The sequence below is a fragment of the Canis lupus genome, chromosome 21 (genome assembly GCF_048164855.1).
Source record: "Canis lupus baileyi chromosome 21, mCanLup2.hap1, whole genome shotgun sequence".
Classification (NCBI taxonomy): Eukaryota; Metazoa; Chordata; class Mammalia; order Carnivora; family Canidae; genus Canis; species Canis lupus.
In genome coordinates this window covers 24,169,343-24,195,473 of record NC_132858.1, presented here as the reverse complement: position 1 = coordinate 24,195,473, position 26,131 = coordinate 24,169,343, and the positions used below count along the sequence as shown (strand labels likewise).

Sequence of the window (26,131 nt, the reverse complement as noted above, 5' to 3'; positions counted from 1 at the left end):
TTCATCAGAGAATTATTTTTGTGCCTCCATGAAAGAACACAGGAAATATGTTATGAAATTACTTGCCAAGGTCAAGAGATCTCATAATCTTGACAAGAGGGGAGGGAAGAAAAAAAGAATTGTGCCTTCATTTAGATCAGTAGTCTTCAACAGGGGGCAATTTTGTCCCTTAGAGAGTATTTGACAATGACTGGAAACAGTTTTGGTTGTCATAACTGAGGGGCTTGGGGGTATGCCATTGGCCTCTAGTGGGTAGAGGCCAGGAATGCTGCTAAATCTCCTACAGTGCTCAGGACAGCCCCTCCATCAAAGCAATGTTCCCCACCACCCAAATGTCAGTAGTGCCAAGGTTGAGGAACCCTGGCCTGGGCAGTGACAAATGACCTGAGAAGAAATGACCCAAATGCAGGGTCCCTGCCATCTGTTCTCTACCTGGGGGAGGAAAGGGGGCATTCTAGGGGAGGGACCCCTTTCTCCCCCGAGTCCACCAGCGGCTGGTCTGAAGCCAGGTAGAGAAGGATGGCCCCTCCTCATGGCTGAGGCCACAGCTGCATCTTTCCTTGGACCTAGATGAGAACATTTAAATATGGTAAAATCTCGATTTAACTGGAATTTATACAGGCAAAAGTCTCCATTGAGCCAGCTTTTTTTTTTTTTTTTTTCTACACAAGGGAAAAGGAGCAAAATACGTGGAAGAAAAAGCTTACTTTATGAACTTCAAAAACATGTCCAAGGGTCAAGTACAAATTCTTCTCAATCTCCTGTTTTGTTTTCTGGACAATGGGAATTGGGGTCCAGAATGTTTAGCCCGAGGTCCAGCCTAACCCTCAACTATCAAAGAAGAATTAAATTGCATTAAGAGTAAACCATGCTGCTTAGGGCAGGAAACTCGACTCATACTTTTCAGTAATATTTTTGACATCAAGGGTTTATGCGAAAAGGATTTTCTGGCTAACTCTGAGATAACCTGGAATCTCCCATTCCCGGGGCATTTTGACAGATTGGCGTTTTCCTGTAGTTGACATTCCTTGAGACGTTCTTGACGTTGGCAAGGTTTACAGGAAGGGCTCCTGACAGTGTTAAAAACTCCAATTCAAATTTCCTCTCTCTGCATCTTAATGCAACCCTGGAATGCGTTAAAATAAGCATGTAACATTTTTGTGTAATTAAGAAAAACAAGTCAACGCCTCTGCTTTCTAAATCCAGATAAACACATTCAAAAGGTAGAGCAGAGTTAGCAGGCCTACAGAACAGCAGCGGGAAAGGGCAAAATTTTGCTTCTGGTTTGCAACATATTCCTGTCCAGACGGGCAGCGATACGTGTTCTGTGTCAGGTTGGGAGAGCTTGGAAAGTTCGACCTAAACGTAGATGATAGTCATGTGGGGAACAAACCACACTGAAGCAACTGGTTCTGTCTGAAGCTACCTAACGCCAGTCTGAGTGGTGTTGGTACAGGCTGGCAGCAGGTGGGACTGAGGCTCCTCCAACAGGGTTGCTAGTTGACAGCAGCAGACAGTGCGTGAGTCGGAGTATGTGGAAGAGAAACGAAAACCAACGCAAAGCCAAACTCCAAAACTCCAATCGGCTTTAATTACGCAAGAAAAACCAGCAGCTTGAGAGTGCACCCCTACTAAGAGAGTGGGAACCAGAGGGCTGCCATGTGTTTCTGGGTCCAGCTAAGGATCTTGCACCCCATCACCCACCGCACTCTGGCTTTGGGGTTTTCCACCTTCAAAAATAAGGTGTCAGAAATAGCTATTTCCTGCAGATATAGTGTTGCTCAACTTAGAAATTGCAAAAATGGGGCACCTGGGTGGTGCAGTGGGTTAAGCGTCTGCCTTGGGCCCAGGTCATGAGCTGAGGTCCTGGGATCGAGCCCCACATTGGGCTTCCTGCTCAGCAGGGAGCCTGCTTCTCCCTCTTCCTCTGCCTGCTGCTCCCCCTGCTTGTGCTTGCTCTCTTTCTCTCTCTCTCTGGGTCAAGTGAATACATAAGATCTTTAAAAAAAAAAAGTACCCTTCAGAGATCTGGTGCTAGGATGGGTCCCACATCACCGTCTCTTCCCCCAAATGTACAGAATATCCTCGCCTGCGCAAGTCCTAATAGAGTCCAAAGTCTGTGAGCCAGCATCCACCCAGCCGGACCTCCAAACAAGGTAATTTTTAAAAATGTATAAAACACAGAATAATGGAAACGTCATCAGCTTCAGTTCTCAGACCTGGGCTTAAGATCTCCCTCCACAGCTTTCTAGGCGTGTGAAACCCAACAGAGTCCGCCTGCTGCCCTGAGACTCTGCTTCCTCCCTGGTGGTTTCATCGTGATCGCTGCAGAGTTCGTGGTGAGGACAAGGCTAACCCAGAGGCCTCCGGAGAGCAAATAGCTGGAGCTGAGTCTGTCCCTGTCACCCCACTCCCTGCACCCCTCTCCACCCCGGTCCACGCACAGTGCTCCCCCCGACTTCTCATTTGTACTCTTGAGTGTTCTCTTTAAACACTTTTTTTGGGGGAAAAGAACGAAAGCATTGGAAACTGAACCAATAGTGAAGACTTAGCATCAAACAAAGCCAACTTTGGTAGCCAGTTCTGGGACAGACTTATGACAGGTATAACTCATTGTCTCCTGCTCTCTATACACAGTGTTCTGTTTAATGAGAACTGAAAGTTGTTAAGGATGATCTCCCAATGCTGGGGGAGCCTCGGTCATCCCTGAGAAGGGACATCGTGTTCTCACAATGCTGGCCAGGACTCCTCGGACCTTGCTTGGATCTGGATTTAGATGGAGGCCTGGGAAGGGGCATTTCAAGGTATCTTGCAGAGCAAAAACTCGTGTCCACTTCTCTCTGTGTTTTCCATTGTCACCTTCCCAAGCATCAGCTTTTTCTTTACAACTCAAATGGCATAAAAACACCTTCTGATTCAGGAGCTTTTATATTACAGGCCCAATCACACAAAGATGTGAACACAAACTTAGAATAGTGCCCCCATTCCAAATTCCAAGGGAAGAGAGGCTGATCGGTCCAGCTAGGGTCCACTGTGCACCTTTGTTGCAATCATCTGGGACCAGGGAGGCAGGAGCCCACGGTATAGACACAGTGTCAAGGCCTACTCCTGCCATCCTGAGATGGGATAAAGGAGGAGTTTTCAAGGGTGGGAGAAGAGGGATGCTATTAGGTATAGACACATAAAGGCCATAAAGTGGCCTTCCACTTTACGCAATACAGAGAAAAGCAGGTTTCAGAATAATGTTTGTGGGTTTTTTTTTCAAGCTTTTATTTATTTGAAAGAGAAAGCAAGCGTGAGGAGGGGGAGAGGGAGAGAGAATCTCGAGCAGATTCCAAGCAAACATAGAGCCCGTCGCGGGGCTCCATCTCAGTCACTAAGATCATGAGCTGAGCCAAAACCAAGAGTCCAACACAACCAACTGAGCCACTCAGGTGCCCCCAGAATAATTTTTAATAGCCAAGGCCACAATCAAAAAAGCTTTCTGCATATTGGTTAAGCCAAACATTCATTTAAGCCAAACTTATTTTGGCCTGCATCCCAACTGTAACAGACGCAGGTGGTTGCCTCCCCAGCAGGTTGTTCCCCTTTGATCTTAGCTGGCAGGATCCCACATTTACTTGGGTGTCCACCCTTCCTTCATAATGGTTATGGAAGGATGGCCCTATCCCTAGGTTTAGACATAAGTTTAGACATAATGGTTGCATTGCAATCTCATTTATCTTTCTAGTGATTAGCTTAGGCACAGGAATATGACACAGTTGTGACCAATTAAACACGACGGGGCATCCACTGAGAGGCCTTCTGCAAAGACTTTTTCTCACCTATAAAAGAGAAGCCCATAGGGACACTCCCCTAGGGAGGGCTACTCTTCTAGCCCTTTAGTATCTAGATGTGAGGCCTGGAACTCTGGCAGCCATCCTATGACCACAAGGGGACCTAGCATGAGGATGGAAGAGCAGTAAGCTAGGAAGAACTTGAGTCTTCGATGACCCATTTAGGTCACTGGGTTAGTCCATCTGAAACTATTCTATCTCTGGGATTCTTGTTTGTTTATTGATAGATTTCAAAATTTGTAGCATAATTGGCATATGACATTATATGCAGGTGCGCAACATGATGATTCAATATTTACAAGCGTTGCAAAACTATCACCACAATAAATCTCGTTAACACCTGCCACCAAGCATAAACTTTATTTTCTTGTAATGAGAACTTTTAAAAACTATTCCCTTAGCAACTTTCAAATATGAAATCCAGCATTCTTAACTACAGTCACCATGTCCTATGTGATATAGCCCAGATTTTGTTACTTAATAAAATAAATATTCCTATCGTTTAAGCCAGTTGAGTTGCTATACTCTTCTGTGCATCCCCAAACATCCTGACACACCTCTTAATTAACAACTCACAGAGCTACAAAGACGACATACTTTAGTAAAAGCTGACTTCATGGCATGCAGAATCATCCTGCAGATGCTTAGGGGAAATATCCTTTAGGCAACCTTGGTATGCTAAGCCAAGAAATCATACATCATCTCTAATGCTCCCGGAGCCTTATCAAGACACGATATTTTGCAAACAGACCAGCATTATTTTTGTGTATTTATAAAAAGCAACTCAAAGGATGGTTTGTTTAGAGTAGGTTTTCTGTGCTTCAAAGTCCTTGCTCCTTTAGACAGGGAGTTGGACACGTTTAAAGTGGTTTCATTGTGTGTTCTGCTTGCTGGAGTTTGATAGGGCCATGTTCTCATGACAGGTCTGTCCCTGCAGTGGGTGTCTGCAATGCTTTGATGTGGGCTGCGTTCGGACAGCCTAATACTTGGGGGAAAACGTGCTGAAATTGAGCAAGATTGCTTTCTGCCCAGCTGTTCTCCAAAGGCTCAGACATTTTTAGCACTGAGCGAAGAAGCTTGTATTTGTTTTGACAGTCTTGGCAGGAGGAACAATGGTTGATTATCCCTGCACTTTACTAACAAATAAGACTGCCTCCAGCAGAGATAAAATATGGGTCTTGACTTGATTGCATTTCATGTCCAAGAGAATTATCTTCTATTCACTGTGGTGCCCTTTCATTATGCAGGGTATCTCTCTCTTTCTTCTCGCCTCCCAGAGTCACTCGTGGCTCTGGCTCTGAGAGGCAGATTCCCCAGATCACTGTGGGCATGGTGATTCGATTATCATCTTAAACCATGCGTTTCTCCTTCTCCAGTTGGATTTCTTGGAAGCTAAATTATTTGTTTGTTTTTGGGTATCCAGATGTGTAGGGTTGGTCTCTTCTCTAATTTTCTATCTGCTTGCTTTCGGTATCTCTGTGCCGCTGATACCAGTTGAGCAAATAGGAGTCTTGGATTTTCCATCAGGGCTGCACTGAAAAGGGCTATCCCACATGCCTTTCCTCACCTGTGCAGAGAAGCGTCTTGCACAGAACAATTGTTCTCTTTATTTTTTTTAATTTTTTAAGATTTTATTTATTTATTCATGAGAGACACAGAGAGAAAGGCAGAGGCACAGGCAGAGGGAGAAGCAGGCTCCATGCAGGGAGCCTGACGTGTGGGACTCGATCCCGGGTCTCCAGGATCACGCCCCGGGCCAAAGGCGGCACTAACTCACTGAGCCACCCGGGCTGCCCCCAATTATTCTCTTTAAAACAAAGGAAGCTTTCAGTATCTGCATAAAACTGTTGCTCTTTTTTTGCTCTATCTTTTGCTACTTTCTGGATGCTGCAAGGACTTGAGTAGGATACTGTAACTGCACCTCTTCCCTTCTGGGGAGGTAGGTTTGGGAAGGTATTTATGAAGCCAAACTTTGCCAGGTGAAAAGGCAGGGGAAGACATTCCAGGTAGAGAGAAGGGCCAGCCTGTGCGCTCCGCCATCTGACCCTTGCCCTCTGTTCACGGTGACCTGGGAGCCTGGCCACTATTACTGCCTCACCGAGCGGCCCTGCCCTCTGGTTTTCTGTTTTGTGGCCAGCGGAGGTCCTGTCAGGGCACTGCCAGGTTAGAACAGGATGGACTATTTCTTCTCCCCCTTCCCTGCTCTCTCCAAGCCTGCCCCGGCTCTGACAGCAGCTGCACGTTCCCTGGGCCACAGCTCCTGTCGGGTGGCCCCTCTTGGAAGCTCCAAATCTTGCCTGGATCTATCATCACTACTCCTTCCTCCTGCTTCCAGAGACACTTGCAGGAACTGGTGACAGCTCCCCGTTTTTGTTGGTCACTGGGCAATTGTTTCCCTTAACCTAACCTTCACCTCTGTCCATGGCCCTGGAGTAAACTTCCTGCGAGGGAACCCTCTTTTTCCTCTTGTGACCTTCGGTGTTGATACATCAAGGAGGGAAAAAAAGTAGGGCTTTTTAAGGGACAGGGGCACAGTTTAGTGTGGTCTGACTGGGAGCTGAGATGAGGGATGCCCGGAGATGAGCCTGCGTTATCAGGAAGGGGCCTTATCTTGAGGGTCTGCTCAGTCCAGTCCGTGGGGTTCACCCTGTGGGCTATGGGAGTCAGGCGTGGTTGGTAGAGTTAGAGTGACATGACCAGGCCTGCCCTTTGCCAGGGTGGCTCTGGTGCACCAGGTCGGAGGAGGGATTGGGAAGGAGGGATTGAATGCAGGAAGACTAGGCTAGAAGCAATTGCTATATTCCACCTCCAATGGCGGCCTGGTGTACAGAAAACCAAACCCAAACTCCTAGCTGTGGTCTACAAGGCCCTAGTTGATTTGGCCTCTGCCTATCAGTCTGGCCTCAGTTATGCTTACCCCCTTGCTCACCACATCTTTTTTTTTTTTTCTTTCCTAAAGATTGTATTAATTTATTCACAAGAAACACTGAGAGAGAGGCAGAGACACAGGCAGAGGAAGGAGGCTCCCTGCGGGGAGCCTGATTTAGGACTCGATCCCAGGACCCCAGAATCATGACCTGAGTCAAAGGCAGACGGTCAACCGCTGAGCCACCCAGGTGCCCCTGCTCACGTCTTTGTTAAACTGTCCTTTTCTCCGCTGGTCAGCACACGTGTCAAGTTCTTTCTAGCCTCAGGGCTTTGCGGTTACTGTTCCCCCACTGGGACACAAAGCCCTTCTCATCGTTCAGGCCTCAGTTCAATGATTGCATCCTCTGAGAGGACTTTAATAGGGTGCCTTCTCTAAAGGGACTTCCTCTGGAAGCCACATATGACTGGAGGTTTTCTCCCCGAAGGACTTACTACCGTCTGGAATATTTTCTTTACTTAGTTGTTGACTCATGCATTATCTGTCTCCCTCCTGTAAAACGTAGAGTACATCGGAGTGACCTGGTCTTACTCATCAGTATATCTAGCACCTAGAAGATTCCCTGCGATGGAATATATGCTCAATCACTATTTTCGGAATGAATGAATTAATGAACCTATCTTTCCACTGGGCTCCCCAACATCTATCCCCCCCGATACACACGTTCCACTTTTTGTCACCTCCACTCCATTCCTACCTTTCCTTCACTAACCAAATAAGGATCTTTTCAGCAAAGACTATCACAGCTAATCGCAAAGGATGGCTCATTGTGGCCTTCAAAGGGAGGCAGGGGGCTTGTATGTGCAGCCATTCGGCAGTGAAATCAAATCCAACCAAAAATCCAAACCAAAATATTCACAAAATAAAAGCAGTTAGATACTGTTAGTGTTCTACTGCTGTCTAATGAACCCTCAGCAGCTCAGACCAGCACTCACTGTCTCCCAGTTCTGTAGCTCAGGAGTCCACACAGGCTCTTCTGGGCTCTGATCAGTGGACGTGAGATGAAAATCAGGTTGTCAGCTAGCTGGGCTCTTGTCTGAAGGCTCCAGGGAAGGTTTTACTTTCAGACTCATTCAGGGTGTTGGGAGAATCCAATCCTTGAGGTTGTGACACTGAGATCCCTGTTAGCTGGCTGTCAGAATCGGATGTCTCTCTCAGCTCCTGAAGGCCACTCATGCTCATCCTTATGTAGACCCTCCATCTTTGAGAAGCAGCAGATTTACTCTTCAAATCTCCCTGACCTTACCTTCTCCTATCTTTTTTATTTGCTTTCTCCCATCCTTTTCCACTTTGTTTTTTTTTTTTTTTTTTTTTTTATATTTTATTGGTGTTCAATTTACTAACATACAGAATAACACCCAGTGCCCGTCACCCATTCACTCCCACCCCCCGCCCTCCTCCCCTTCTACCACCCCTAGTTCGTTTCCCAGAGTTAGCAGTCTTTACGTTCTGTCTCCCTTTCTGATATTTCCCACACATTTCTTCTCCCTTCCCTTATTTTCCCTTTCACTATTATTTATATTCCCCAAATGAATGAGAACATATAATGTTTGTCCTTCTCCGACTGACTTACTTCACTCCTTTTCCACTTTGAAGGACTCATGATTACATGGGGCCCATCCAGTTAATCCAGGATAATCTTCCTATTTTAAAGTCAACCGGTTAGGGACACCTGAATGGCTCAACAGTTGAGCGTCTGCCTTCGGCTCAGGGCATGATCCCAGAGTCCCAGGATCAAGTCCCACATGGGCTCTGTGTATAGAGCCCGCTTCTCCTGTCTGTGCCTCTCTCTGTGTCTCTCATGAGTAAGTAAATAAAATATTAAAAAATAATAAAGTCAACCTATTAGCAACATTAAGTACAACTGCAATGTCACTTTGTCTGTATAACTTAACTGTAATGCCAGGAGCAAAGGTGGCAGGCACCAAAATTCTGTCTACCACAGATACAAATAAGAAAATGGACAAAACTAGCTTCTGGAAAGGACTGAAGGACCTCAAAGAAAGGCCCAGTCTCTGGAAGGATAAAAAGGGAATTGCTCTTTTGATTTTGTAGAAAGTTCTACCTTCGTCTCTCTTTTTAGAATGTTGTTACCTTCTCAATGGAATTTAAAATTTTATGTTCTGTTGGTTAGAGGTAACCAGGGTCTTAATAATTTTTTCTGTTTTTAAAGATTTATTTATTTGTTTTAGAGAGAGAGAGAAAAGGAATGCATGAGCAGGGGGAGGAGTAAAGGGGGAGAGAGAATCCTTAAGTAGACTCCCTGCTGAGCACGGAGCCCAACTTGGGGCTTGATCTCACAACCCTGAGATCATGACCTAAGCCAAAACCAAGAGTTGGACACTTAACCAGCTGAACCACTGAGGTGCCCTTTAATAATTTTTAAAAGATTGATGAGTATAAATTGAACATCTTCACTGGAATGCTTTTAAGATTTTATTTATTGAAAGAGAGAGAGCGTGCACACATGAGCTAGGGGAGAGGGGGAGAATTCTCAAGCAGACTCTCCACTGACCAAAGAAGCCCTGCTCAGATCCCAGGCCCCTGAGATCATGACTTGAACCGAAATCAAGAGTCAGCCATTGGGGAGCCACCCAGGCACCCCAATTTTATTTTTTTAAAGTAACCCAACATGGGGCTCAAACTTGCAACCCCAAGATCAAGAATCACGTGCTTTCAACTACTGAGCCAGCCAGGTGTCCCTGGAATGCTTTTCATGATAGCCTGGAACTCTTGTTAATCCAGGGCTAATGGGTCCATTCTAGATGCTGATTTCCTTTCAGCTCCTGCTATGCATGGTCAGCAGACAGTTTACCCAGAATCACAGGAGTGCCCAGTGAGTCAGAGTTGCTGTATTTCTGACTCACAGTCCAGGGGATCCTTAAGCCCTTGAGAGTAGAACCACACAGCTCTCTTCTTCCCCTGTATCATCATGGCAAAACCCAGCCATCCATCCCAAGTAGCAAGAGAAAGTCACAAATCATTTCCTGAGAGAAATGCCAGGAGCGCTAACCGTATCTAGGTCATGAGGAAGCCATCTTGGCGTCTATGTTAAGTGGGAGGACTGTCTCCAACCCTGGGGATGGAGCTTGAAGTGAGGGAGGAGAGGAAGGAGAGGGAGCCAGCATGGCTGAGTAAGTGCTTGCTAGGTGCAGGGAAGCAGGTTCTCTCCAGACAGAGGCAGGTGGATAGGCACACAGCACAAATGTCACTCATTTCTCTATTTGTCCTGAGGCCTGACAGTCAGGAGAGAGCTTTCCTCCACCGCCTCTGATTTCCTGCAGCATCCTAGGAAGCAGAGCCAAGCCCAGTGATAGCTTCAGCCTTAGGAATGTCACAGCACAGGTGCCTCTGGATTTATTGCACTCCCGCCTCCAAGACAAATGCTGGGTTTTACTGCATCTCGCTTATCGTGCTTCCTCCCTGCTTGCCTTGCTCACTCATCTCTTATCCCAGGCTTGTGGGAAAGCGTGTTGGCATAGATTTGGGTGCAGATAACAGCTGCCTGGAGGTGCCTGGGGAGGTGTGAATTCAGGGCTGTCACTTCATTTCCCATTTAGGCAGCTGGCCAGCGCCTGGGCGATTTTTCTGGATTTGCCAAACCCACGTCTGAAGATGAGGGAGGGAGTGGTAGGAACCGGGAGGCGGCTGGGTGTGGAGTAAGAAAGGGCTTTGGAGGCAGCGAGGCCCAGACTTTGACCCCGCCCCGCCACTTCCTGTGTGACCATGGGTAAGTCATTCGACCTCCCTGGGCCTTGCTTTGGTTACCATTTAAAAAAAAAAAAAATGGGGCTTTGAGCTACTCCTTGTAGATCTGTTTTGTGGATTAAATGAAATAATAGTAAAGTGCCTGTTAAAATGTTCATCAAACTGTAGGCCTTCTTTCCTGTTAGGGCCTTTCCTCCGATATTAAAAACCTGCTTGGCGAGTTCGTTCAGTGCTCAGTGCCTCAGTTTTTCCATCTGTAAAGCCGGGACAATGACAGTACTCTGTAGCATTATCGCGAGGCTTAAATGAATGAATGAATGAATACATGCAAAACTCATTAGAACAGTGTGAAGCACATAAAAAGTTTTCAAGAAGCATGCATGATAAATTAGATGCCTACATTGTGTCCCCATCCCATTTAGGGTCATGAGGGAATGGGATGGAGAAGGCTGGAAACCCAGGATCCCAAGGTAGGCCCAGTCTCTCTAAGGATGAGTACCTACCCTTCTGCTTTTCTGGACTCACAGTCCTTTCCTGTCTGGAAGGGAAGAGCCTTTCCCTGCAGAGGAGGCCCGGCTAATTCCCTCTTCTTTCTACATAAATTCAAGAGTGCAGACAAATTATGTTAATTATCCACCACAGCATAATAAATGATCCCCAAACCTCATGGTTTAAAGCAAACGTTTAGGTTTCTGGGGGTCAGGAATCTGGGAGCAACTGGGTTAAGTGCTGTGGCCAATGGTGTCTCATAAAGTTGTGACCAAGGTTGTGGTCAGAGTTGTATGAATTTGAAGGCCTGACTGGGACTAATGGGCTTGTTCCCAAGATAGTCCCTCCTTTGCCTGTTGGCAGGAGGCCTTTAGCTCTTCACCACGTGGGGCTCTCTAAGGGTTGCCGTGTGCTTAAAACATGGTGCCGGGAGGTGGAAGAGAGAGGTGGGAGCAGCAGTATCTTTGTCTCTCCTGACCCAGCCTCAGAACGAACACTTCTTATTTCTGCAACATCCCGCTTGGTTAGATGCTAGTCACTAAGTCAAGGGGAAGGGAATCAGTCTACATCTCTTGATAGTATCATCAAAGAATCTAAGGATGTGATTTAGAACCACTGTACAGTCATGCTGATGACGATAGGTGTATGGCACACTCGGGGGGAGGTTGATTCCCAAATGAGCCAGTGTCTTTGTTGTTTGCCCCTTTAACTACCCAGTTTACCTTTCCTTGGAAAAAGATTTGATATGTTCCATTTCCAGCAGAGTTTAAAATATGCCCAGAAATGGAACAGAAAACGTTTAGGTTTCATACCACAAACTCTTAGCAAGTGCCTCCTATATATACTGGACGATGGGAAATAAAGAAGTGGTAAACACAAATCTCTGCTTTCAAGAAACTCACTGCAATGGAGAGATGAAGAGGTAGAGAGGAAGTTGGGAGAGCACCGGATACCACACCTGAAACCAACCTTACACTGCGTGCTAGCTGCTGGAATCTGAATAAACACTGGGAAAACAAAAGAATAAAATAGGATAAGGTAGTCTTTCCTCCTTGTTTTCCATTTCTATGCCCTCTTCTTTCCTGGTCCTTCTTACACACAGAAGTTCCTCATTTGGTTATAGTATCTGCTTGTCACATATTCCTTCCCATGTGCCCTCAACACCTGTCACTTGGCTGCTCCGTAAATCCTTGTCAGTGAGTGACTATGATATGGGGAGTGCAGCAAACTGTGGCAGCAAGGAGGACAGGTACTGGCCCCACCTTGAAGGAAAGCCCCCTGGAGGAGGCGATCCTGTGTTGAGATTTGACATATGAATAGGAATGATCAAGGCAGAACATGTGTGTAGTATTCCTATCTGCAGGAACAACACCCCACCCAAAAGAGTCTAGTACATTCCAGGGGCTGCCAACATTTCTGTGTGCTGGAGGCCAGAAAGAGGCAGGGGCTGGAGAGGGATGGAGAGAGAATTGCACAGGGAGTAATGACAGATGAGAATAAAGATACAGCAGAACTAGGTTACTGAGAACTCACCTTGGGAGAAAATCTGAGGAGCATGGACTTTATCTTAAGAGCACCGAGGGAACAATGGAAGGTAGGAAAGCAGGGGAATGACAAGCCCAGGTACCGAAGACTTTGTTTTTCTAGCAAGGATGTGAAGGGCCAGGGTTTGAGAGTGGGGCTACAGGTGCCCCAGGAGCCAGAGTCCAGAAAGTTACATTGCAGAAATTCTTTCTGAACCACCTTTCTGCAGAGTGCATAGCCCCCCCAAACCCCAAATACTCTGGGAGCGGGGGCAAGAGCATGGAGCACTGCTGTCTCAGGCCCACAAGGCGAGGCCTTGCTGGGCCCCCATCCAGTGGCCCTCAGAGCTTGTAGAAAGCAAACCCTATTGCTCCTGGTTCTCTGGCTCCTTTTCAGAAGCAGAGTTAGCTGGAGTGGGTGCTCTAAACCCAATTACTAGAGCATAGAGATCATGAGTTGGAAAGCACATTTTCCCTGCAACATGAGAAAATGTGCTGCTTCCTAGGACCTCCCCACTGGAATCATCTGTGCAACGTGCAGAATAACAGAAAAGCACTTTTCTCTTGGAGACATATGGAAAACAGTTTGTTTGCTTGGAAGGAAATCATAACTTGTTGTGTTTTTTTTTCCCCTCAGAGGAAAATTAAAACTCTCACACATTAAGACTTTTCAATCCTTTGTTTGTCTTGTGCTTTTGAACCAAAATATAGGAAGGGGGAATGTGGTGCTTGTAGGTGAACAGGAAATCTAAATTGGAAATCTAAATTACGGTGGCCAAACTATCGGAATTCCAAACCCGAATCACCCATTCATTGTCTCCAGGGCGAGGGTGGGGTCATTAGGCCATGAAACCACATGACATGTCTTTCAGAGAAGGGAGTATGGCCTTGGTTGCTGAGTGTACGTACTTGTGAGGGCAGAATGATAAATAATGGCAGAGTGTGAAATCTCCAAACATCATTTCCAAAGTAGTCTTGAAATAATCCCTCCTTTGGGGACCTGATATTCCCAGTCAAGATGGAAACAAAAGAAAATGGCCTAGCTTTCATTTGGTTCACTGGTCCAGAAAATGGGACCTGGGAAGATAAAGCAGAGCTGGGTGTTTGAGGTGAATTAAAGGAGCCAGTAGACATTTATGGGGGGGTTTCTTTGCTCAAGGGTCTCTGCAACCTGGTCTTCCCCTCCCAGGAGACCCACCGGAGCTGCCTCCTTCTTTCGTCAGTGTCTCTCTTTGAACAACCTCAGACGCTCTTTTCTTGGTAATAAGAGAACCCATATGCAGGGCTTCAAGGATACATTCTGGATGATGATTTATGCCGGGTTGTTCACAGCCTCCTCTCCCCATCCATAATTCTTCCAGAGAGCATTTAGCTGATTTGGAAAAAGTATATCAGATCTTCCAGAGAACAGTGCGCATCCTAACTGTGGATGAATGTGATTTTGATGGTTCTCTGATGGCTCAAAGCTTTACAAACTGAGTAACACAAATGTACAAAAAATTGCTTGGCATCTTCTGAGGAAAACATTGATTACCCGTGGGGGCGGAGGGACTGGGAGTGGGTGGAAGAGGTAGAGATTGATTCTTTGGATAGGCTATTTGAATAGCCTTGTGGGTATTTCCAGAAGTAGGACTTAAGTGAGCCAGATTGATGGTGCCCTCCTCCTTAAAAACATCTTACTAAGCACCTAATATGTTTCAAGAGCTTTACTCAAGGCTTGTAAAGATTTACAAACAACATGGCCGGTGAACCTCAAGCAAAGGAAACACCTGAGGTGAACTCCACATTCAGTCTACCTTCCTGCCAGGGCACACTTTGCAAATGGCAGCACAAGAAAGTAGATCCCGAAAGGCAGCAGAAGACTCACTATGTGAAGTCAAAAGAGTTCAGGATGCTGAGGTGGCCAGAATTCATGAAGTAAGGTATCAAAGAAGAAAGAACTGAACAGAGAAGTTGCCTCAGAAATCTTCATGCAGGTCTCTTTTAGTTTTGGCCCAACACAAAGCCCTGCTCCACGCACACGTGTGTGTGCCTGAAGGGCTAGGCAGAGAATGGGTAAGAGACCATGAGCTGGATGGAGGCTCTTGAGGTTACAGTGATGGAAGACAGAGATTCCAACACACAGCGTGGCTATACTGTTGAACACTCTGGGCATTCAGTTGAGACCCCAGAAAGGCCAATCCAAAGAACAAGACTACTCCAGCCCTAGCACATGGACAATTATTTTTTTAATAGTTTTTATTTATTCATGAGAGATACAGAGAGAGAGGCAGAGACACAGGCAGAGGGAGAAGCAGGCTCCATACATGGAGCCGGATGTGGGACTCGATCCCTGGATCGGGATCACACCCTGAGCCAAAGGCAGATGCTCAACCTCTGAGCCACCCAGGAATCCCCATGGACAATTCTTGACCCGCCATAACAAAGCTTTACAAATCCTCCATGGGGGTGCCTGGCTGGCTCAGTCTGTTAGCTGTCTGACTTCAGCTTGGGTTGCGATCTCACTCAGGGTCCTGGGATCAAGCCCCAGAACCAGACTGCCTACTCAGCAGGGAGTCTGCTTGTGCCTCTGCCTCTTCCCCTCCTCATGTGCACATGGTTTCTCTCTCTCTCAAATAAATAATAAAAATTTTTTGAAAATAAAAAAGCCTTAATAGGCTCATCCTGGACAACATATAAATTAAATGCTTGCCAAAGTAATACTCAACATTTTTCAAAAAGAAAACAACATAATCCAAACTCAACATAATAGCATTCACAATGTCCAAAACTCCAAAAATATTGTTAGACATACAAAATAGCAAGGACATGTGATCCACAGTTCAACCTAGAAATTCTACATTCAGCAATAGCCTTAATAAGAACAAAGGTAGAGGGGTGCCTGAGTGGCTCAGTCAGTTAAGCATCTGCATTCAACTCAGGCCATGATCCTGGGGCCCTGGGATCCAGCCCCACATCAGGCTTCCTGCTCAGTAGGGAGTCTGCTTCTCCCTCTTTCTCTGCCCGCCACTCCCCTTGTTTGCGTTCTCTCTTTCTTAATCTGTCAAATAATAAATAAATAAATAGATAGATAAATAAAATCTTTTAAAAAAAGGTAGAATAAAGATATTTTTTGGATAAGAGAATTTGGATTAATCACCAGTATACATGCATAAGAAATGTTAAAGGAAATTCTCCAGGCAAAAAGAAAATGATTGCATCTGATATCAGATCTATATGAAGAATATCAGAAATAGAAAATGTCGAGTATAAATAAAATAGACATTCTTCTTGTTTTTTAGTTTCTTTAAAAGACATTTGACTGCTTAAACCAAATATAATAGGAAAGCATTGTGAGGTGTATGATCTATGTGGAAGCAAAATGTATGGCAACAATAGTACGAAAGATTAAGAGGGGTAAATGAAAGTAGATTATGTAAGGTTGTTATATATGAAGAGCTATAAAATGAACTCAGGGTGGGGGCACCTGGCTGGCTCAGATGGTAGAGCACGTGACTCCTGATCTCAGGGTTGTAAGTTCGTGCCCTGCATTGGGTGTAGAGATTACTGAAAAATAACATCTCCAAAAACATCAAATAAAATCAATTCAAGGTAGACTGTGATAACCGAAGTAAATTTATTTTGTCCCTAGGGCAGCCACTAAAAATTAAAACAAAGGGGCACAGCTGAAAATCAAATAGAGTAGAATGGAATGCCAGAAAACATTTGTTTAACCCAAAAGAATGAAGGAAAAGAGGGAAATAAGAAAGAGCATACATGGGACAAAGAGAAAATAAATAGCTGAATGGTAGAATTTAATCCAACCAAATCACTAATTATGTTATATCTAAAGCCATTAGACAGTCTAACAAAAAGAACAATACTGCCAGCTTGGATTCAAAAAATTAGACCCAATTATATGATGTTTATAGGAGACACACTTTGACCATGAAGATGCATACAGGTTAAAAGTGAAAGAGTAGAAAATGATAACCATGTAATCATTGGTTGTAAAGACACAGCAGTGGGTGTATTAATATCAAAGTCAAGGATAATTATGAGGAATAAAAAGAGATATTATGTAATGACAAAAGAATCAATTCGCTAAGAAGGCATGTGATTCCTAAATGTGTGTTTACCTATTAATAAGCTTCAAAATATATGAATGCAAAACTGACAGAATTGAAAGGAGAAATAGACAAATTCACAGTAAGAGTTGGAGAGGTTTATCCTCCTCAAGAATGGATAGAATGTATAAACAAAAAAAAAATCAGTAAGATCTAGAGGATTATTAACAAATGTACTCTCATTGGCATTGTATTGAACTCAGCTCAACAACTTCAAGACTATGTGTTACTTCCAAATGTACATGGAACATTCACCAAATAGACCATGACCTGGGCCATAAAACACATCTCAATATATTTCATGTGATTGCAATCATAAATCATGCGTATTTGACAATAACAAAATAAAAAATCAAGATCAAGAAAAACCCTGGAAAATCTAAGTATTTTGAAAGTAAACCACACACTTCTAAATAACCATGAATCAAGGAAGCGATCATGAGAAAAATGAGAAAATGTTTTGACCTGATGATAAAACTACAACATATCGAAATTTGTGAGATTCAGCTAATGAAGTAGAGTAAAATGTACAGTCTAAATGCATATATCAGGAAAGAAAAAAGGTTAAAATCAATCATACAAGCTTTTATTTTAAGAAGCTAGAAAGACCAAATTATAGTAAATATAAGGAAATAATAGAATATAAATCAGTGAAGTAAAAAGTAGACAAACAATAGAGAAAGATCAACAAAAACCAGACGTTTTCTTTGAAAAGAATAATGGAAAGGGTAGGTCTCTAGCTAGACTCATCAAGACAAAAAGAAAGACAATACAAATTACCAGTATCTGGAATGAAAGAAGGGATACTATAGATGCTACAGTTGTTAAAAGACAAGATGACATCTAACAACCTCATGTTACTAAATTAGAGAGCTTTTACAAAATTGACAAATTCTTTGAAAGACACAAATTACAAAATTCACAAAATAAGTATATGAATAATTCTATGTCTGTTAGAGAAATTTGATTTGTAATTAAAAGCATTGCCACAGGAAACTCCAGGCCCGCGTGACTTCACTGGTAAATTCTATCAAACACTTAAGGAAGAAATGATATCCCTATTACACAAACGTTTTCAATAAACAGTGGAAGAGGAAACACTTTCCAACAAAATTCATGCATCATACATAACTCTAATAAGGAATTATGAACATTAAGGACATTAGAAGGACATTGCAAAGAAAGAATTACAGATTAATGTCCCTTCTGTGTCTATTTGCAACATTTCTTAACAAAATATTAAAGAAATAGAATATTTTGAAAGGATATAATAAATCATTACCAAGTAGAGTTTATCCCAGTTACCTAAGATTTAACATGAGAAAGATTGCAAGATACTGGGTCAATCAATATGCAAAAATCAATGGCATTTATATAAAAGAGCAACAAACACTCAGAAAATAAACCAAAAAATTCAATATCACTTACCAGAGCATCCAAAAGATGAAAAAGATGAAATAAAGTTAATGAAAGGTATCTAAGAACTCTATATTGACAACTACAAAACACTGTTGAGAAATATTAAAGATCTAAATAAATAGATATTTCATGTTCAAGGATGAGAAGATTCAACACTGTCAGGTGTCAGTTCTCCCCAAATTAATCCATAGAAATATTACAATTCATATCCTAGCAAGTCCTTTTTTTTTCTTTTTGGTAGAAATTGACAAGCTAATTCTAAGATTTTATGGAAATGCAAAGGTTCTAGGACAGTCAAGTAATTTTGAAAAAGTACATAGTTGAATGGCTTATATTGCCTGATTTCAAATCTTACTATATAACACTATAGTAATTAAGACAATGTTGTATTGGTGTAAAAATTGATAAATAGGTCAGTAGAACAGATTATAAAATCCAAAAGTAGATCCACACACATACAGTCAATTAAGTTTTATATCAGAGCTAAGTAACTTAACAGGGGAAGGAAAATCATTGTTTTTGGTTTTTTTGGGGTTTTTTAAGTGCCAGAATAACTGGGTATCCATATGGGGCTGGGGAATGAATCTTGACCCCACCTTACATCACTCCAAAATTTGTTCACTATAAATCAGAGACCTTGAGTTAACAGCTAAAACTGTAAAGCTTCGTAAAGAAAGAAGAATATCATCCCTAATTTGAGATAGGCAAGGATTTCTTAGAAAAGGCAGAAAACATTAGCCATAAAAGAAAAATTTAATAAATCTGATCTATAGAAATTAAAACTCTTCCTCATTAGCGAGACCATGAAAGAAAAAGTCAATAGGAAAAAGAAAAAAAAAAGAAAGAAAGAAATAGGCAAGCCATACACTGGAGGAAAGTATTTGCTTATACAATCCAACAAAGAATCCAGCATATGTAAAGGTCTTCCACAACTCAATAATAAAAACAGCTGCTTGAATTACTAAAATTTAAAAGTTTGACAATACCAAATGAGGAACAAGTGAGACTCTCACCCATTCCTGGAAGGTGTGTAAGATGGGACAAACACTTCAGAAAACCATTAGTCTGAGAACACTAGGACATCCTGTCCTCCCCCGGCCTCCTCCCCTCCCAACCCAGCCAGTCTTACAGAACCCCCAGAGTGAGCTCTGTAAAAAGGAAATCTGATGGTGTAATTTCCCTACTTAAACATTTCAATAGACTCCGTTGCCCTTTTTTTTTTTTTGAATTTTTTTTTTTTATTTATGATAGTCACAGAGAGAGAGAGAGAGAGGCAGAGACACAGGCAGAGGGAGAAGCAGGCTCCATGCATCAGGAGCCTGATGTGGGATTCGATCCCAGGTCTCCAGGATCGCGCCCTGGGCCAAAGGCAGGCACCAAACCGCTGCGCCACCCAGGGATCCCTCCGTTGCCCTTAAGATAGAGTTCAAGCTCAGGTCTACAGGGCCCTTCATGAGTAGATCTCCGCTTACCTCTCTAGTCCTTTCTTAGGCTTCTTCATTAGTCACCCTTTTATCCCTCAAACCTTGACCCAATAATGCTGCTTCAAACCACCCCCAAACTCAATGCCTTAAACCAGCCTTCATTTATTCTCATGGATCTCGAGGTCAGCTGGGGCCATTCTGCCTCAGGCTATGGCAGCTGGGGTCTGGCGACCTAAACTGGGGTTGGCTGGGGCACCTGGGGGGTTCTGTCGGTTAAGTGTCTGACTCTCGATCTCAGCTCAGGTCTTGATCTCAGGGTCATGCATTCAAGCCCCACACTGGGCTCCATGCTGGGTGTGGAGCCTGCTTTAAATAAGCAAACACACACCAGCTGGGGTTGGCTGCAGGGTCTACTCTAGATGCAGTCGTGTGGATCGGCCTGGAGGCTCTGTTCCACGTGTCTCTCATCCTCCTTGGACCAGCAGGCAAGCTGGGCACGGTCTCATGGCCGTGGCAGAAGCTTACGGTGGCAAATGAAACACTTAATGCCCGAGAGCTAGATTCTTAAGATGCCTCTTAAGACTGGCGCCCTGACACACCTACTGGGTTCCAGGACCACGTCAAAGGCGGTGCAGAGACATGTGCTCTTCCCTCTGCCTAAGACTGCGGCCAAGCGCTCAGTCTGCCCCAAACCCCCCTGCTTCTGGTCTACCCAGTCCTTTTCAGCCTCCCTCCTCTGCTCCTCCTCTGCCTTCGGACATCCCATTCTCTCTTATAGATGCCAACTCCTCACCCACCCTCAACTCCTCCCTGAGCCTCCCGGAGTCAAGGTCAGGCCAGTGCACTTCCCTGCCATGGCTCTGATTCCGCCGTGATGAGCTGTTCACTTGCCCAAACGCCGCACCCCTATTGCCTCCGAAGGTTTAGGTGATCTTGTTCTTGATGTGTGAGGTAGGCACCGGGAAGTTTTGTTCCTATGGACAATCTTTAGTGCCTGGAAATAGAGTACGGGGTGTGCCATTGCGTTGGGGCCTCAAAACTTTGGGAGGGCCCAGTGGCACGTGGGATGACATATCCTTTTCTTTGGGGTACACACAGAAACTAAAGCATAGCGGCCCTCTGTTGCTTTTGCCTGCCCACATCTCTTTGGCCTTTAAAAAATAATAGCAGCTCGCTTTAGGAGAATAACGACTGTTTGTGTCCCCGGCCTGGGTCAAGGTGGAGCTAACCATATGCCTTCATCTACCAATATGAATTGGGTGGAGCAAACTGATAGGAAAATACTTTTTTAAAAAAGATTTTATTTACTCATTCGTGAGGGACACAAAGAGAGAGGCAGAGACCCACAGGCAGAGGGGGAATCAGTCTCCCGGGGGGAGCCCGATACAGGACTTGATCCCAGGATCTGGGATCATGACCTTAGCCAACCGCTAAGCCACCCAGGTGCCCATTAGGAAAATAATTTGAACAGATTTATTTTTTGCAGGCAAGTCATTGATATGACTGGCCATCATGCTTAGCTCCTGCTACCCAGACTCCCAGAGCTGCTGAGGTTCCTACTCTCGATGAAATTTTTAGGTTCAGCTTTTCCTAGGATTCTCTGTGCTCTCATAAATCCTTGCAATAAATGCCCACATTTCCTTTTAATTAAAATAACCAGAGTCCATTTCTATTACTTATTATTAAAAAATAATTATAGCTGATACTTAACAACCAGATGCTCAGCAATTTCAGGCCCCACCCTGTGTGTCTTCTCTCTTCTTCTAGTCCATCAGGGAGCGGGGAGGGAGCTTGCCAGCTTTTACTTAGGGTTCATTGACCTTTGAGTGCTCATAAAGCTCATTTTGAGAGGCGAGTCTCTGGATGATTTAAGGCATCTTTTCTTTGCCAAGGAGGGAAAGAAACTTCCCATGGCAGCTGGAAAAATAAGTGGCCACTGCATACCAAGTCCTGCACGTTAAAAATTTACCCCGTAATTACACTTGCAGAACAAGTCTTTTGAGTATTCTTGGAGCTTTAAGGAAAGAGATAGTTACTAGAAATTACCAGGGTCAGCGAGCGAGAAAGTGGCGGAGGAGCCAGAAGGTTGCACATCCAAATAAATCCCCCTGCTGAGGAGCCTTTCGTTGATTCATTTTTATCTGTATCTATATATCATCCATACCTATACCTCTATCTATCATCTATCACCTACCTACCTACCTACCTACCTACCTACCTACCTACCTACCTACCTGTATCATCTATTGTTAGACTTGAATGTACTCTCAGAAGCCCTGGGCATTCTCACATTTTCCATCAGCTAGACAGCATGGAGCTGGACACACTAACATGGTTGTTAACCCCGCTTGCTGAAGAGGAGGCCCGAGGCACAGCTCACTGTGGGTTGCTGCTCACTTTGTGATTAAGCTCCCAGTTGCTGGGTGACACACGAGAACAAAAGCATCCACCCATGAGCTCCTTCTTGCCAGAGACTTACTCCATCCACGTACAAATAAATTATGGGATCCTGTCCTCCTTTGGAATGAGTGACACCTTTAGTTTATTCTTAATTGTCCTTCTATGCAAATTTTTCTTTTCCTTTCTAATTTGTCATGTGAGAAAGTTAAATTAGTCTGAACATGTGGGAACAGACTCCACCAATTTTGAGCTCTTCCCTTTCTTCCCTTAGGCATTTAGTCAGTTCTAATTTTTGGACTAGATTTGTTTGCTAAGTCGGAGAGAAGATAACAAGACTGGGGTGGGGGGAGCGGGGGAGGCAGGATTTTAAAGATAGAAGTACAAAAGAAGCTGCCATCTGAGGTCTCAAATTAGGATGGAGAGCACATTCTCTACAGCTATATCTTACCATAATTGAAAGTTTAAAACAGTGGATTTGATTTGAATCAAGAGGCTTGCAATTAAATTTATTTTTCTAAAAAGCACACTCTTAGTACATAATACAGCCTAATGCCTGCTCTTCCAACCAACTTGGAGACGAGGGTATATTTCATTGTGAATATATTTCATTCTAAAGGGTTTATTTCATTTTAACGGAAGGATTTTTGAGAGGCAACAAGGTACAGTGGGAAATGAATTAGGTTTCCAAAAGACCTAAATCCTTTCTCCTGTCCCTGATACCTCTTTGCTGGGGTCACTTGACATAACTCCTTGACCTCTCTGAGCCACAAGTTGTTCCAAGAAAGAGTAACCTCCATCCCACCCTGTCTGACCTACACGGCCACCAAGCTCAACCAAGGCCAGGTACTTGGTAAACGTGAGCTACTCATGGTATTCGCGGATGAGCTCAGTGGGAGCAGGGCCCGGCATTCTTAGCAGCCACCACCCAGCTTGATTTGGACGGGTTCAGGGACCCGGACTAGTGCGGAATGTGGCAAGGGCCCCAGCCTTAGGTTCACCTGGAATGGGTCTCCTGCCTCCACCATTCTCATATATGTCACCATGTAAATAGTGGGAGGCCAAGTTGGCAGAGCTTTCAGAGGGTGGTTTAGCATTCGGCACTCTTAATTAAAATTAATACCCTGCCCTTATACTTCTAGGGACCTATCTTGCTGAGATATCTACGCAAGTGCATAAGAAATAAGCACAGTTGATATGGAGTTTTATGGATTCCCAGGTCCTATAGATGTATTAATTCATTCCATCCTCATAAAACCCTCTGTTTATCCTCATTTCACAGATAAAGAAACTGAGACACAAAAAAGTGGAGTCACCTACCCTGTGCCCCAGAGCTGATAGATGGCTATCTGAGTCTCTCTGGGCCCCTGTCACAGACTACCATAGACAAGGTGGCTTATTAACAACAAAATTTTATTTCTCACAGCTCTAGAAGCTGGAAGTCCAATACCAAGGTGTCCACGTGGCCAAGTACTGGTGCCTATCTTCTCGCTGGAAGGGGCAAGGGAGCTTTTTGGGGTATCTCTTAGGCCACTGATCCTACCCATGAGAACTTCATCCTCACAACCTAATCACCTGCCAAAGGCCCCACCTCCAAATACCATCCCACTGGAGGTTTCGACATTTGAATTTGGGGGCCACGGACATTCAGTCTACAGCAGTGGCCCAGCTGAGACCTGAAGCAGCACAGTCTGGCTTCAGAGCCTGCGTGTTCAGCCACTTTGCAGGTGCAGATCCAAGCTTTTTAGCGCCTGAAGCTCATGCAATTTTTGAGTGCTTCTTTAAAAAATTACGAGTCAGGTACGGTAGTATTTATTTACAATGAGAAGGGAAATTACAAAAATATCAAATTATTAAAAGCCGACAAATACCATAAGCATCACAACATTCAGAAAAGCGACACAATATTTTTATTAATCTACTGTCTGCTGCACCCTTATTATGCTTTTTTCCCCCTACATTTCTTTTGGCTACATACTCTTTGATCACTTTTTATACATGTGATGACAATTTTGAAAGATTTTCAGAAGAGGAAGACAATTCAGTCTCTCCTATAGCACAATCGAAATTTGTTTTTTATTATTGATAGTGGTGATGCATAAAACATGCCACTTTGCACAGACATACTCACTGTGTGCTCGCTATACCTTTGTGCTCTACAAAGACAGAAATTTTGATGGATTCTATTCTTCGTGATGCCATCAAAAAGAAAAAAGAGAGAAAAGCATATGGTACATTAATAGCTGTATATACATGCTGCATTATCAAGTATGTTTCTGACAGATTTTGGTGAAAAATAAAGCCCTTTTCATGCCTGTGATGACCAGAAGAACGTTCTGCAGAGTAGCCTCTGGCTCTCTCTACATTTTGGACCATTTCTCCTGTACTCCCCACAGTTCCGGCCTGTTGTCCTCAGCCGTGGTTTTACTGACTTATGGCCTATGGCTGTGAACCTTTGTATCTTGGCCTCGTTAGTTGGCACAGAGGCTGGTAGTGGGAGCACGTCTGGAAGCTGTTCTTATGCTGTGTAGCTAGAAACTACGTACATACACCTCACTAAACCAAACCTGGAAGGGGCCTGGGTGACTAGGGACCAGAAGCGTTAGCTTCTTCAGCTTTCTGGATTTGCCCCATGTCCCTCTATAAGAAGGATGCCTCTCACAGCTGGTTTTTAATGGTAAAAAACCGGGTGAACATAAATGGCCATCAGTACAGGACTGGTTAGAATAGGAGGCGTGTCCGCACAGGGCTTAGGGGAAAATGAACAAAATGTCTAGGTGTGGTAAGGAGAGGCAATCTTCCCCTCGGGGTAAAGTAGAGGATAACAGGTTGGCAGGATAATGTAGATAGTGTGACCCTCTTCACATATTTAAGAAAATTAGCCTGTTGGTAAGTGCACAGCCTCATTTTGGAAGCAGCGATAAGACATTGTGGGGAGTCTGGCCTGAGGATGGGCGGGTGGGCTTAAGGAGAGGAATCTTGAATTTTCACTTCCTCCTTCCCTGTACCATTTGGGTTTCATGGCTTGGAGTATATGCTATCCCCAACCAGAAGAGATGAAGGGAAAAGGGAAATGTGTTGATTCATACAACCATTTTGCAAGAACGTCGGGTGTGGCTGGAGCCAAGTGCTCAAACGGTGTTATCAGGAATCCGACTTTTTACATCCTCTGGCTCATCTGTCTCCCTCTTTGGCTTTATCCGCAGGCAGGCCCTCCCTGTGGAACAGCGAACGGCCTTCAGCCCCTCTCGACTTAACCTTCCATCAGCTCCGCGAGCCCAGTGAGAAGAGGGAGGATTCCTCTTCCCTAAGGTTTCCTGTTCAAGTCCTGGGGTTGCCTCAGTTCTGCGCACACGTCCGTCTCTAACCATTCACTGAGGCCAGAAACATGAATCAGGCCGGACCCGACGGCGGGATCCATTTCAGCCAAACCACATGGGTGAGCATCGTGGGAGGAGGGAGGTGGGCTTCCACCCAGGAAAATAGGTGCTGTTACCTGAAGGTGAAGAATGACCCTGGCAGGCGAGGACCGCCATCTACCCCACGTGCATCCCATTTGCACTTTTATTGAGGGAGAGAATTAAAATAAAAAGGGAAAACAGTGTCAATCATGAGGGGAACATCTCAGAGCAAGTGAAATATCTCACTCTTTTGCTGGTAAAGCAAAATAGATAAATAAACGATGGATGGCAACAATTGAATCCAGAATAGAGAAAATTCTTTTTGGCTATTGTTCCAAAAGAACCTAAAGTTGCATTTGTTTGCTGGAGGAATTAAGCTGATTGAATAATTAATGGTTAATGTTGGGTTGAATTAAATAAATGATAGCATCACCCATATAATGGGGAATAGTCAGCCATTAAAATGATGTAGTGGGTGAATACAGATATGGAAAAGTTCCCCACAGTCACTTTTAGGGCAAAAAATGCATGTTGCAAATAATATTAACAATATGATCTCACACTTTTATTTTTTTTAGATTTTGCACTTATAGAGACAGAGAGAGGCAGAGACACAGGCAGAGGAAGAAGCAGGCATCATACAGAGAGCCTGATGTGGGACTCGATCCAGGGTCTCCAGATCACACCCGGGCTGCAGGCAGCGCCAAACCGCTGCACCACCAGGGCTGCCTGATCTCACACTTTTAAAAAACATGTATTTATGTATGTGGAGTGGAAAGACTCAAAACTAATGTACCAATGTTTCATCTGTAGCTTCTGGGTTAATACGCTATGAATGGCTTTTATTTTAGTCTCCTTTCCGTATGTGTATTTTCCAAGCTTTTCCTGATGAATATTTATTA

At 44.2% G+C, this 26,131-nt stretch overlaps 1 long non-coding RNA gene across 1 annotated transcript in view; it reads left to right on the top strand.

Moving 5' to 3' along the window:
- LOC140612908 (uncharacterized) overlaps positions 1-25,908 on the top strand; it is a 32,932-nt gene extending 7,024 nt beyond the window's left edge. Inside the window, exons 5-6 of the long non-coding RNA XR_012014037.1 lie at positions 25,035-25,267; positions 25,808-25,908. This is a non-coding gene — a long non-coding RNA (uncharacterized lncRNA). The remainder of the gene's footprint in view (positions 1-25,034; positions 25,268-25,807) is intronic.
- Positions 25,909-26,131: the final 223 nt, after the last annotated feature.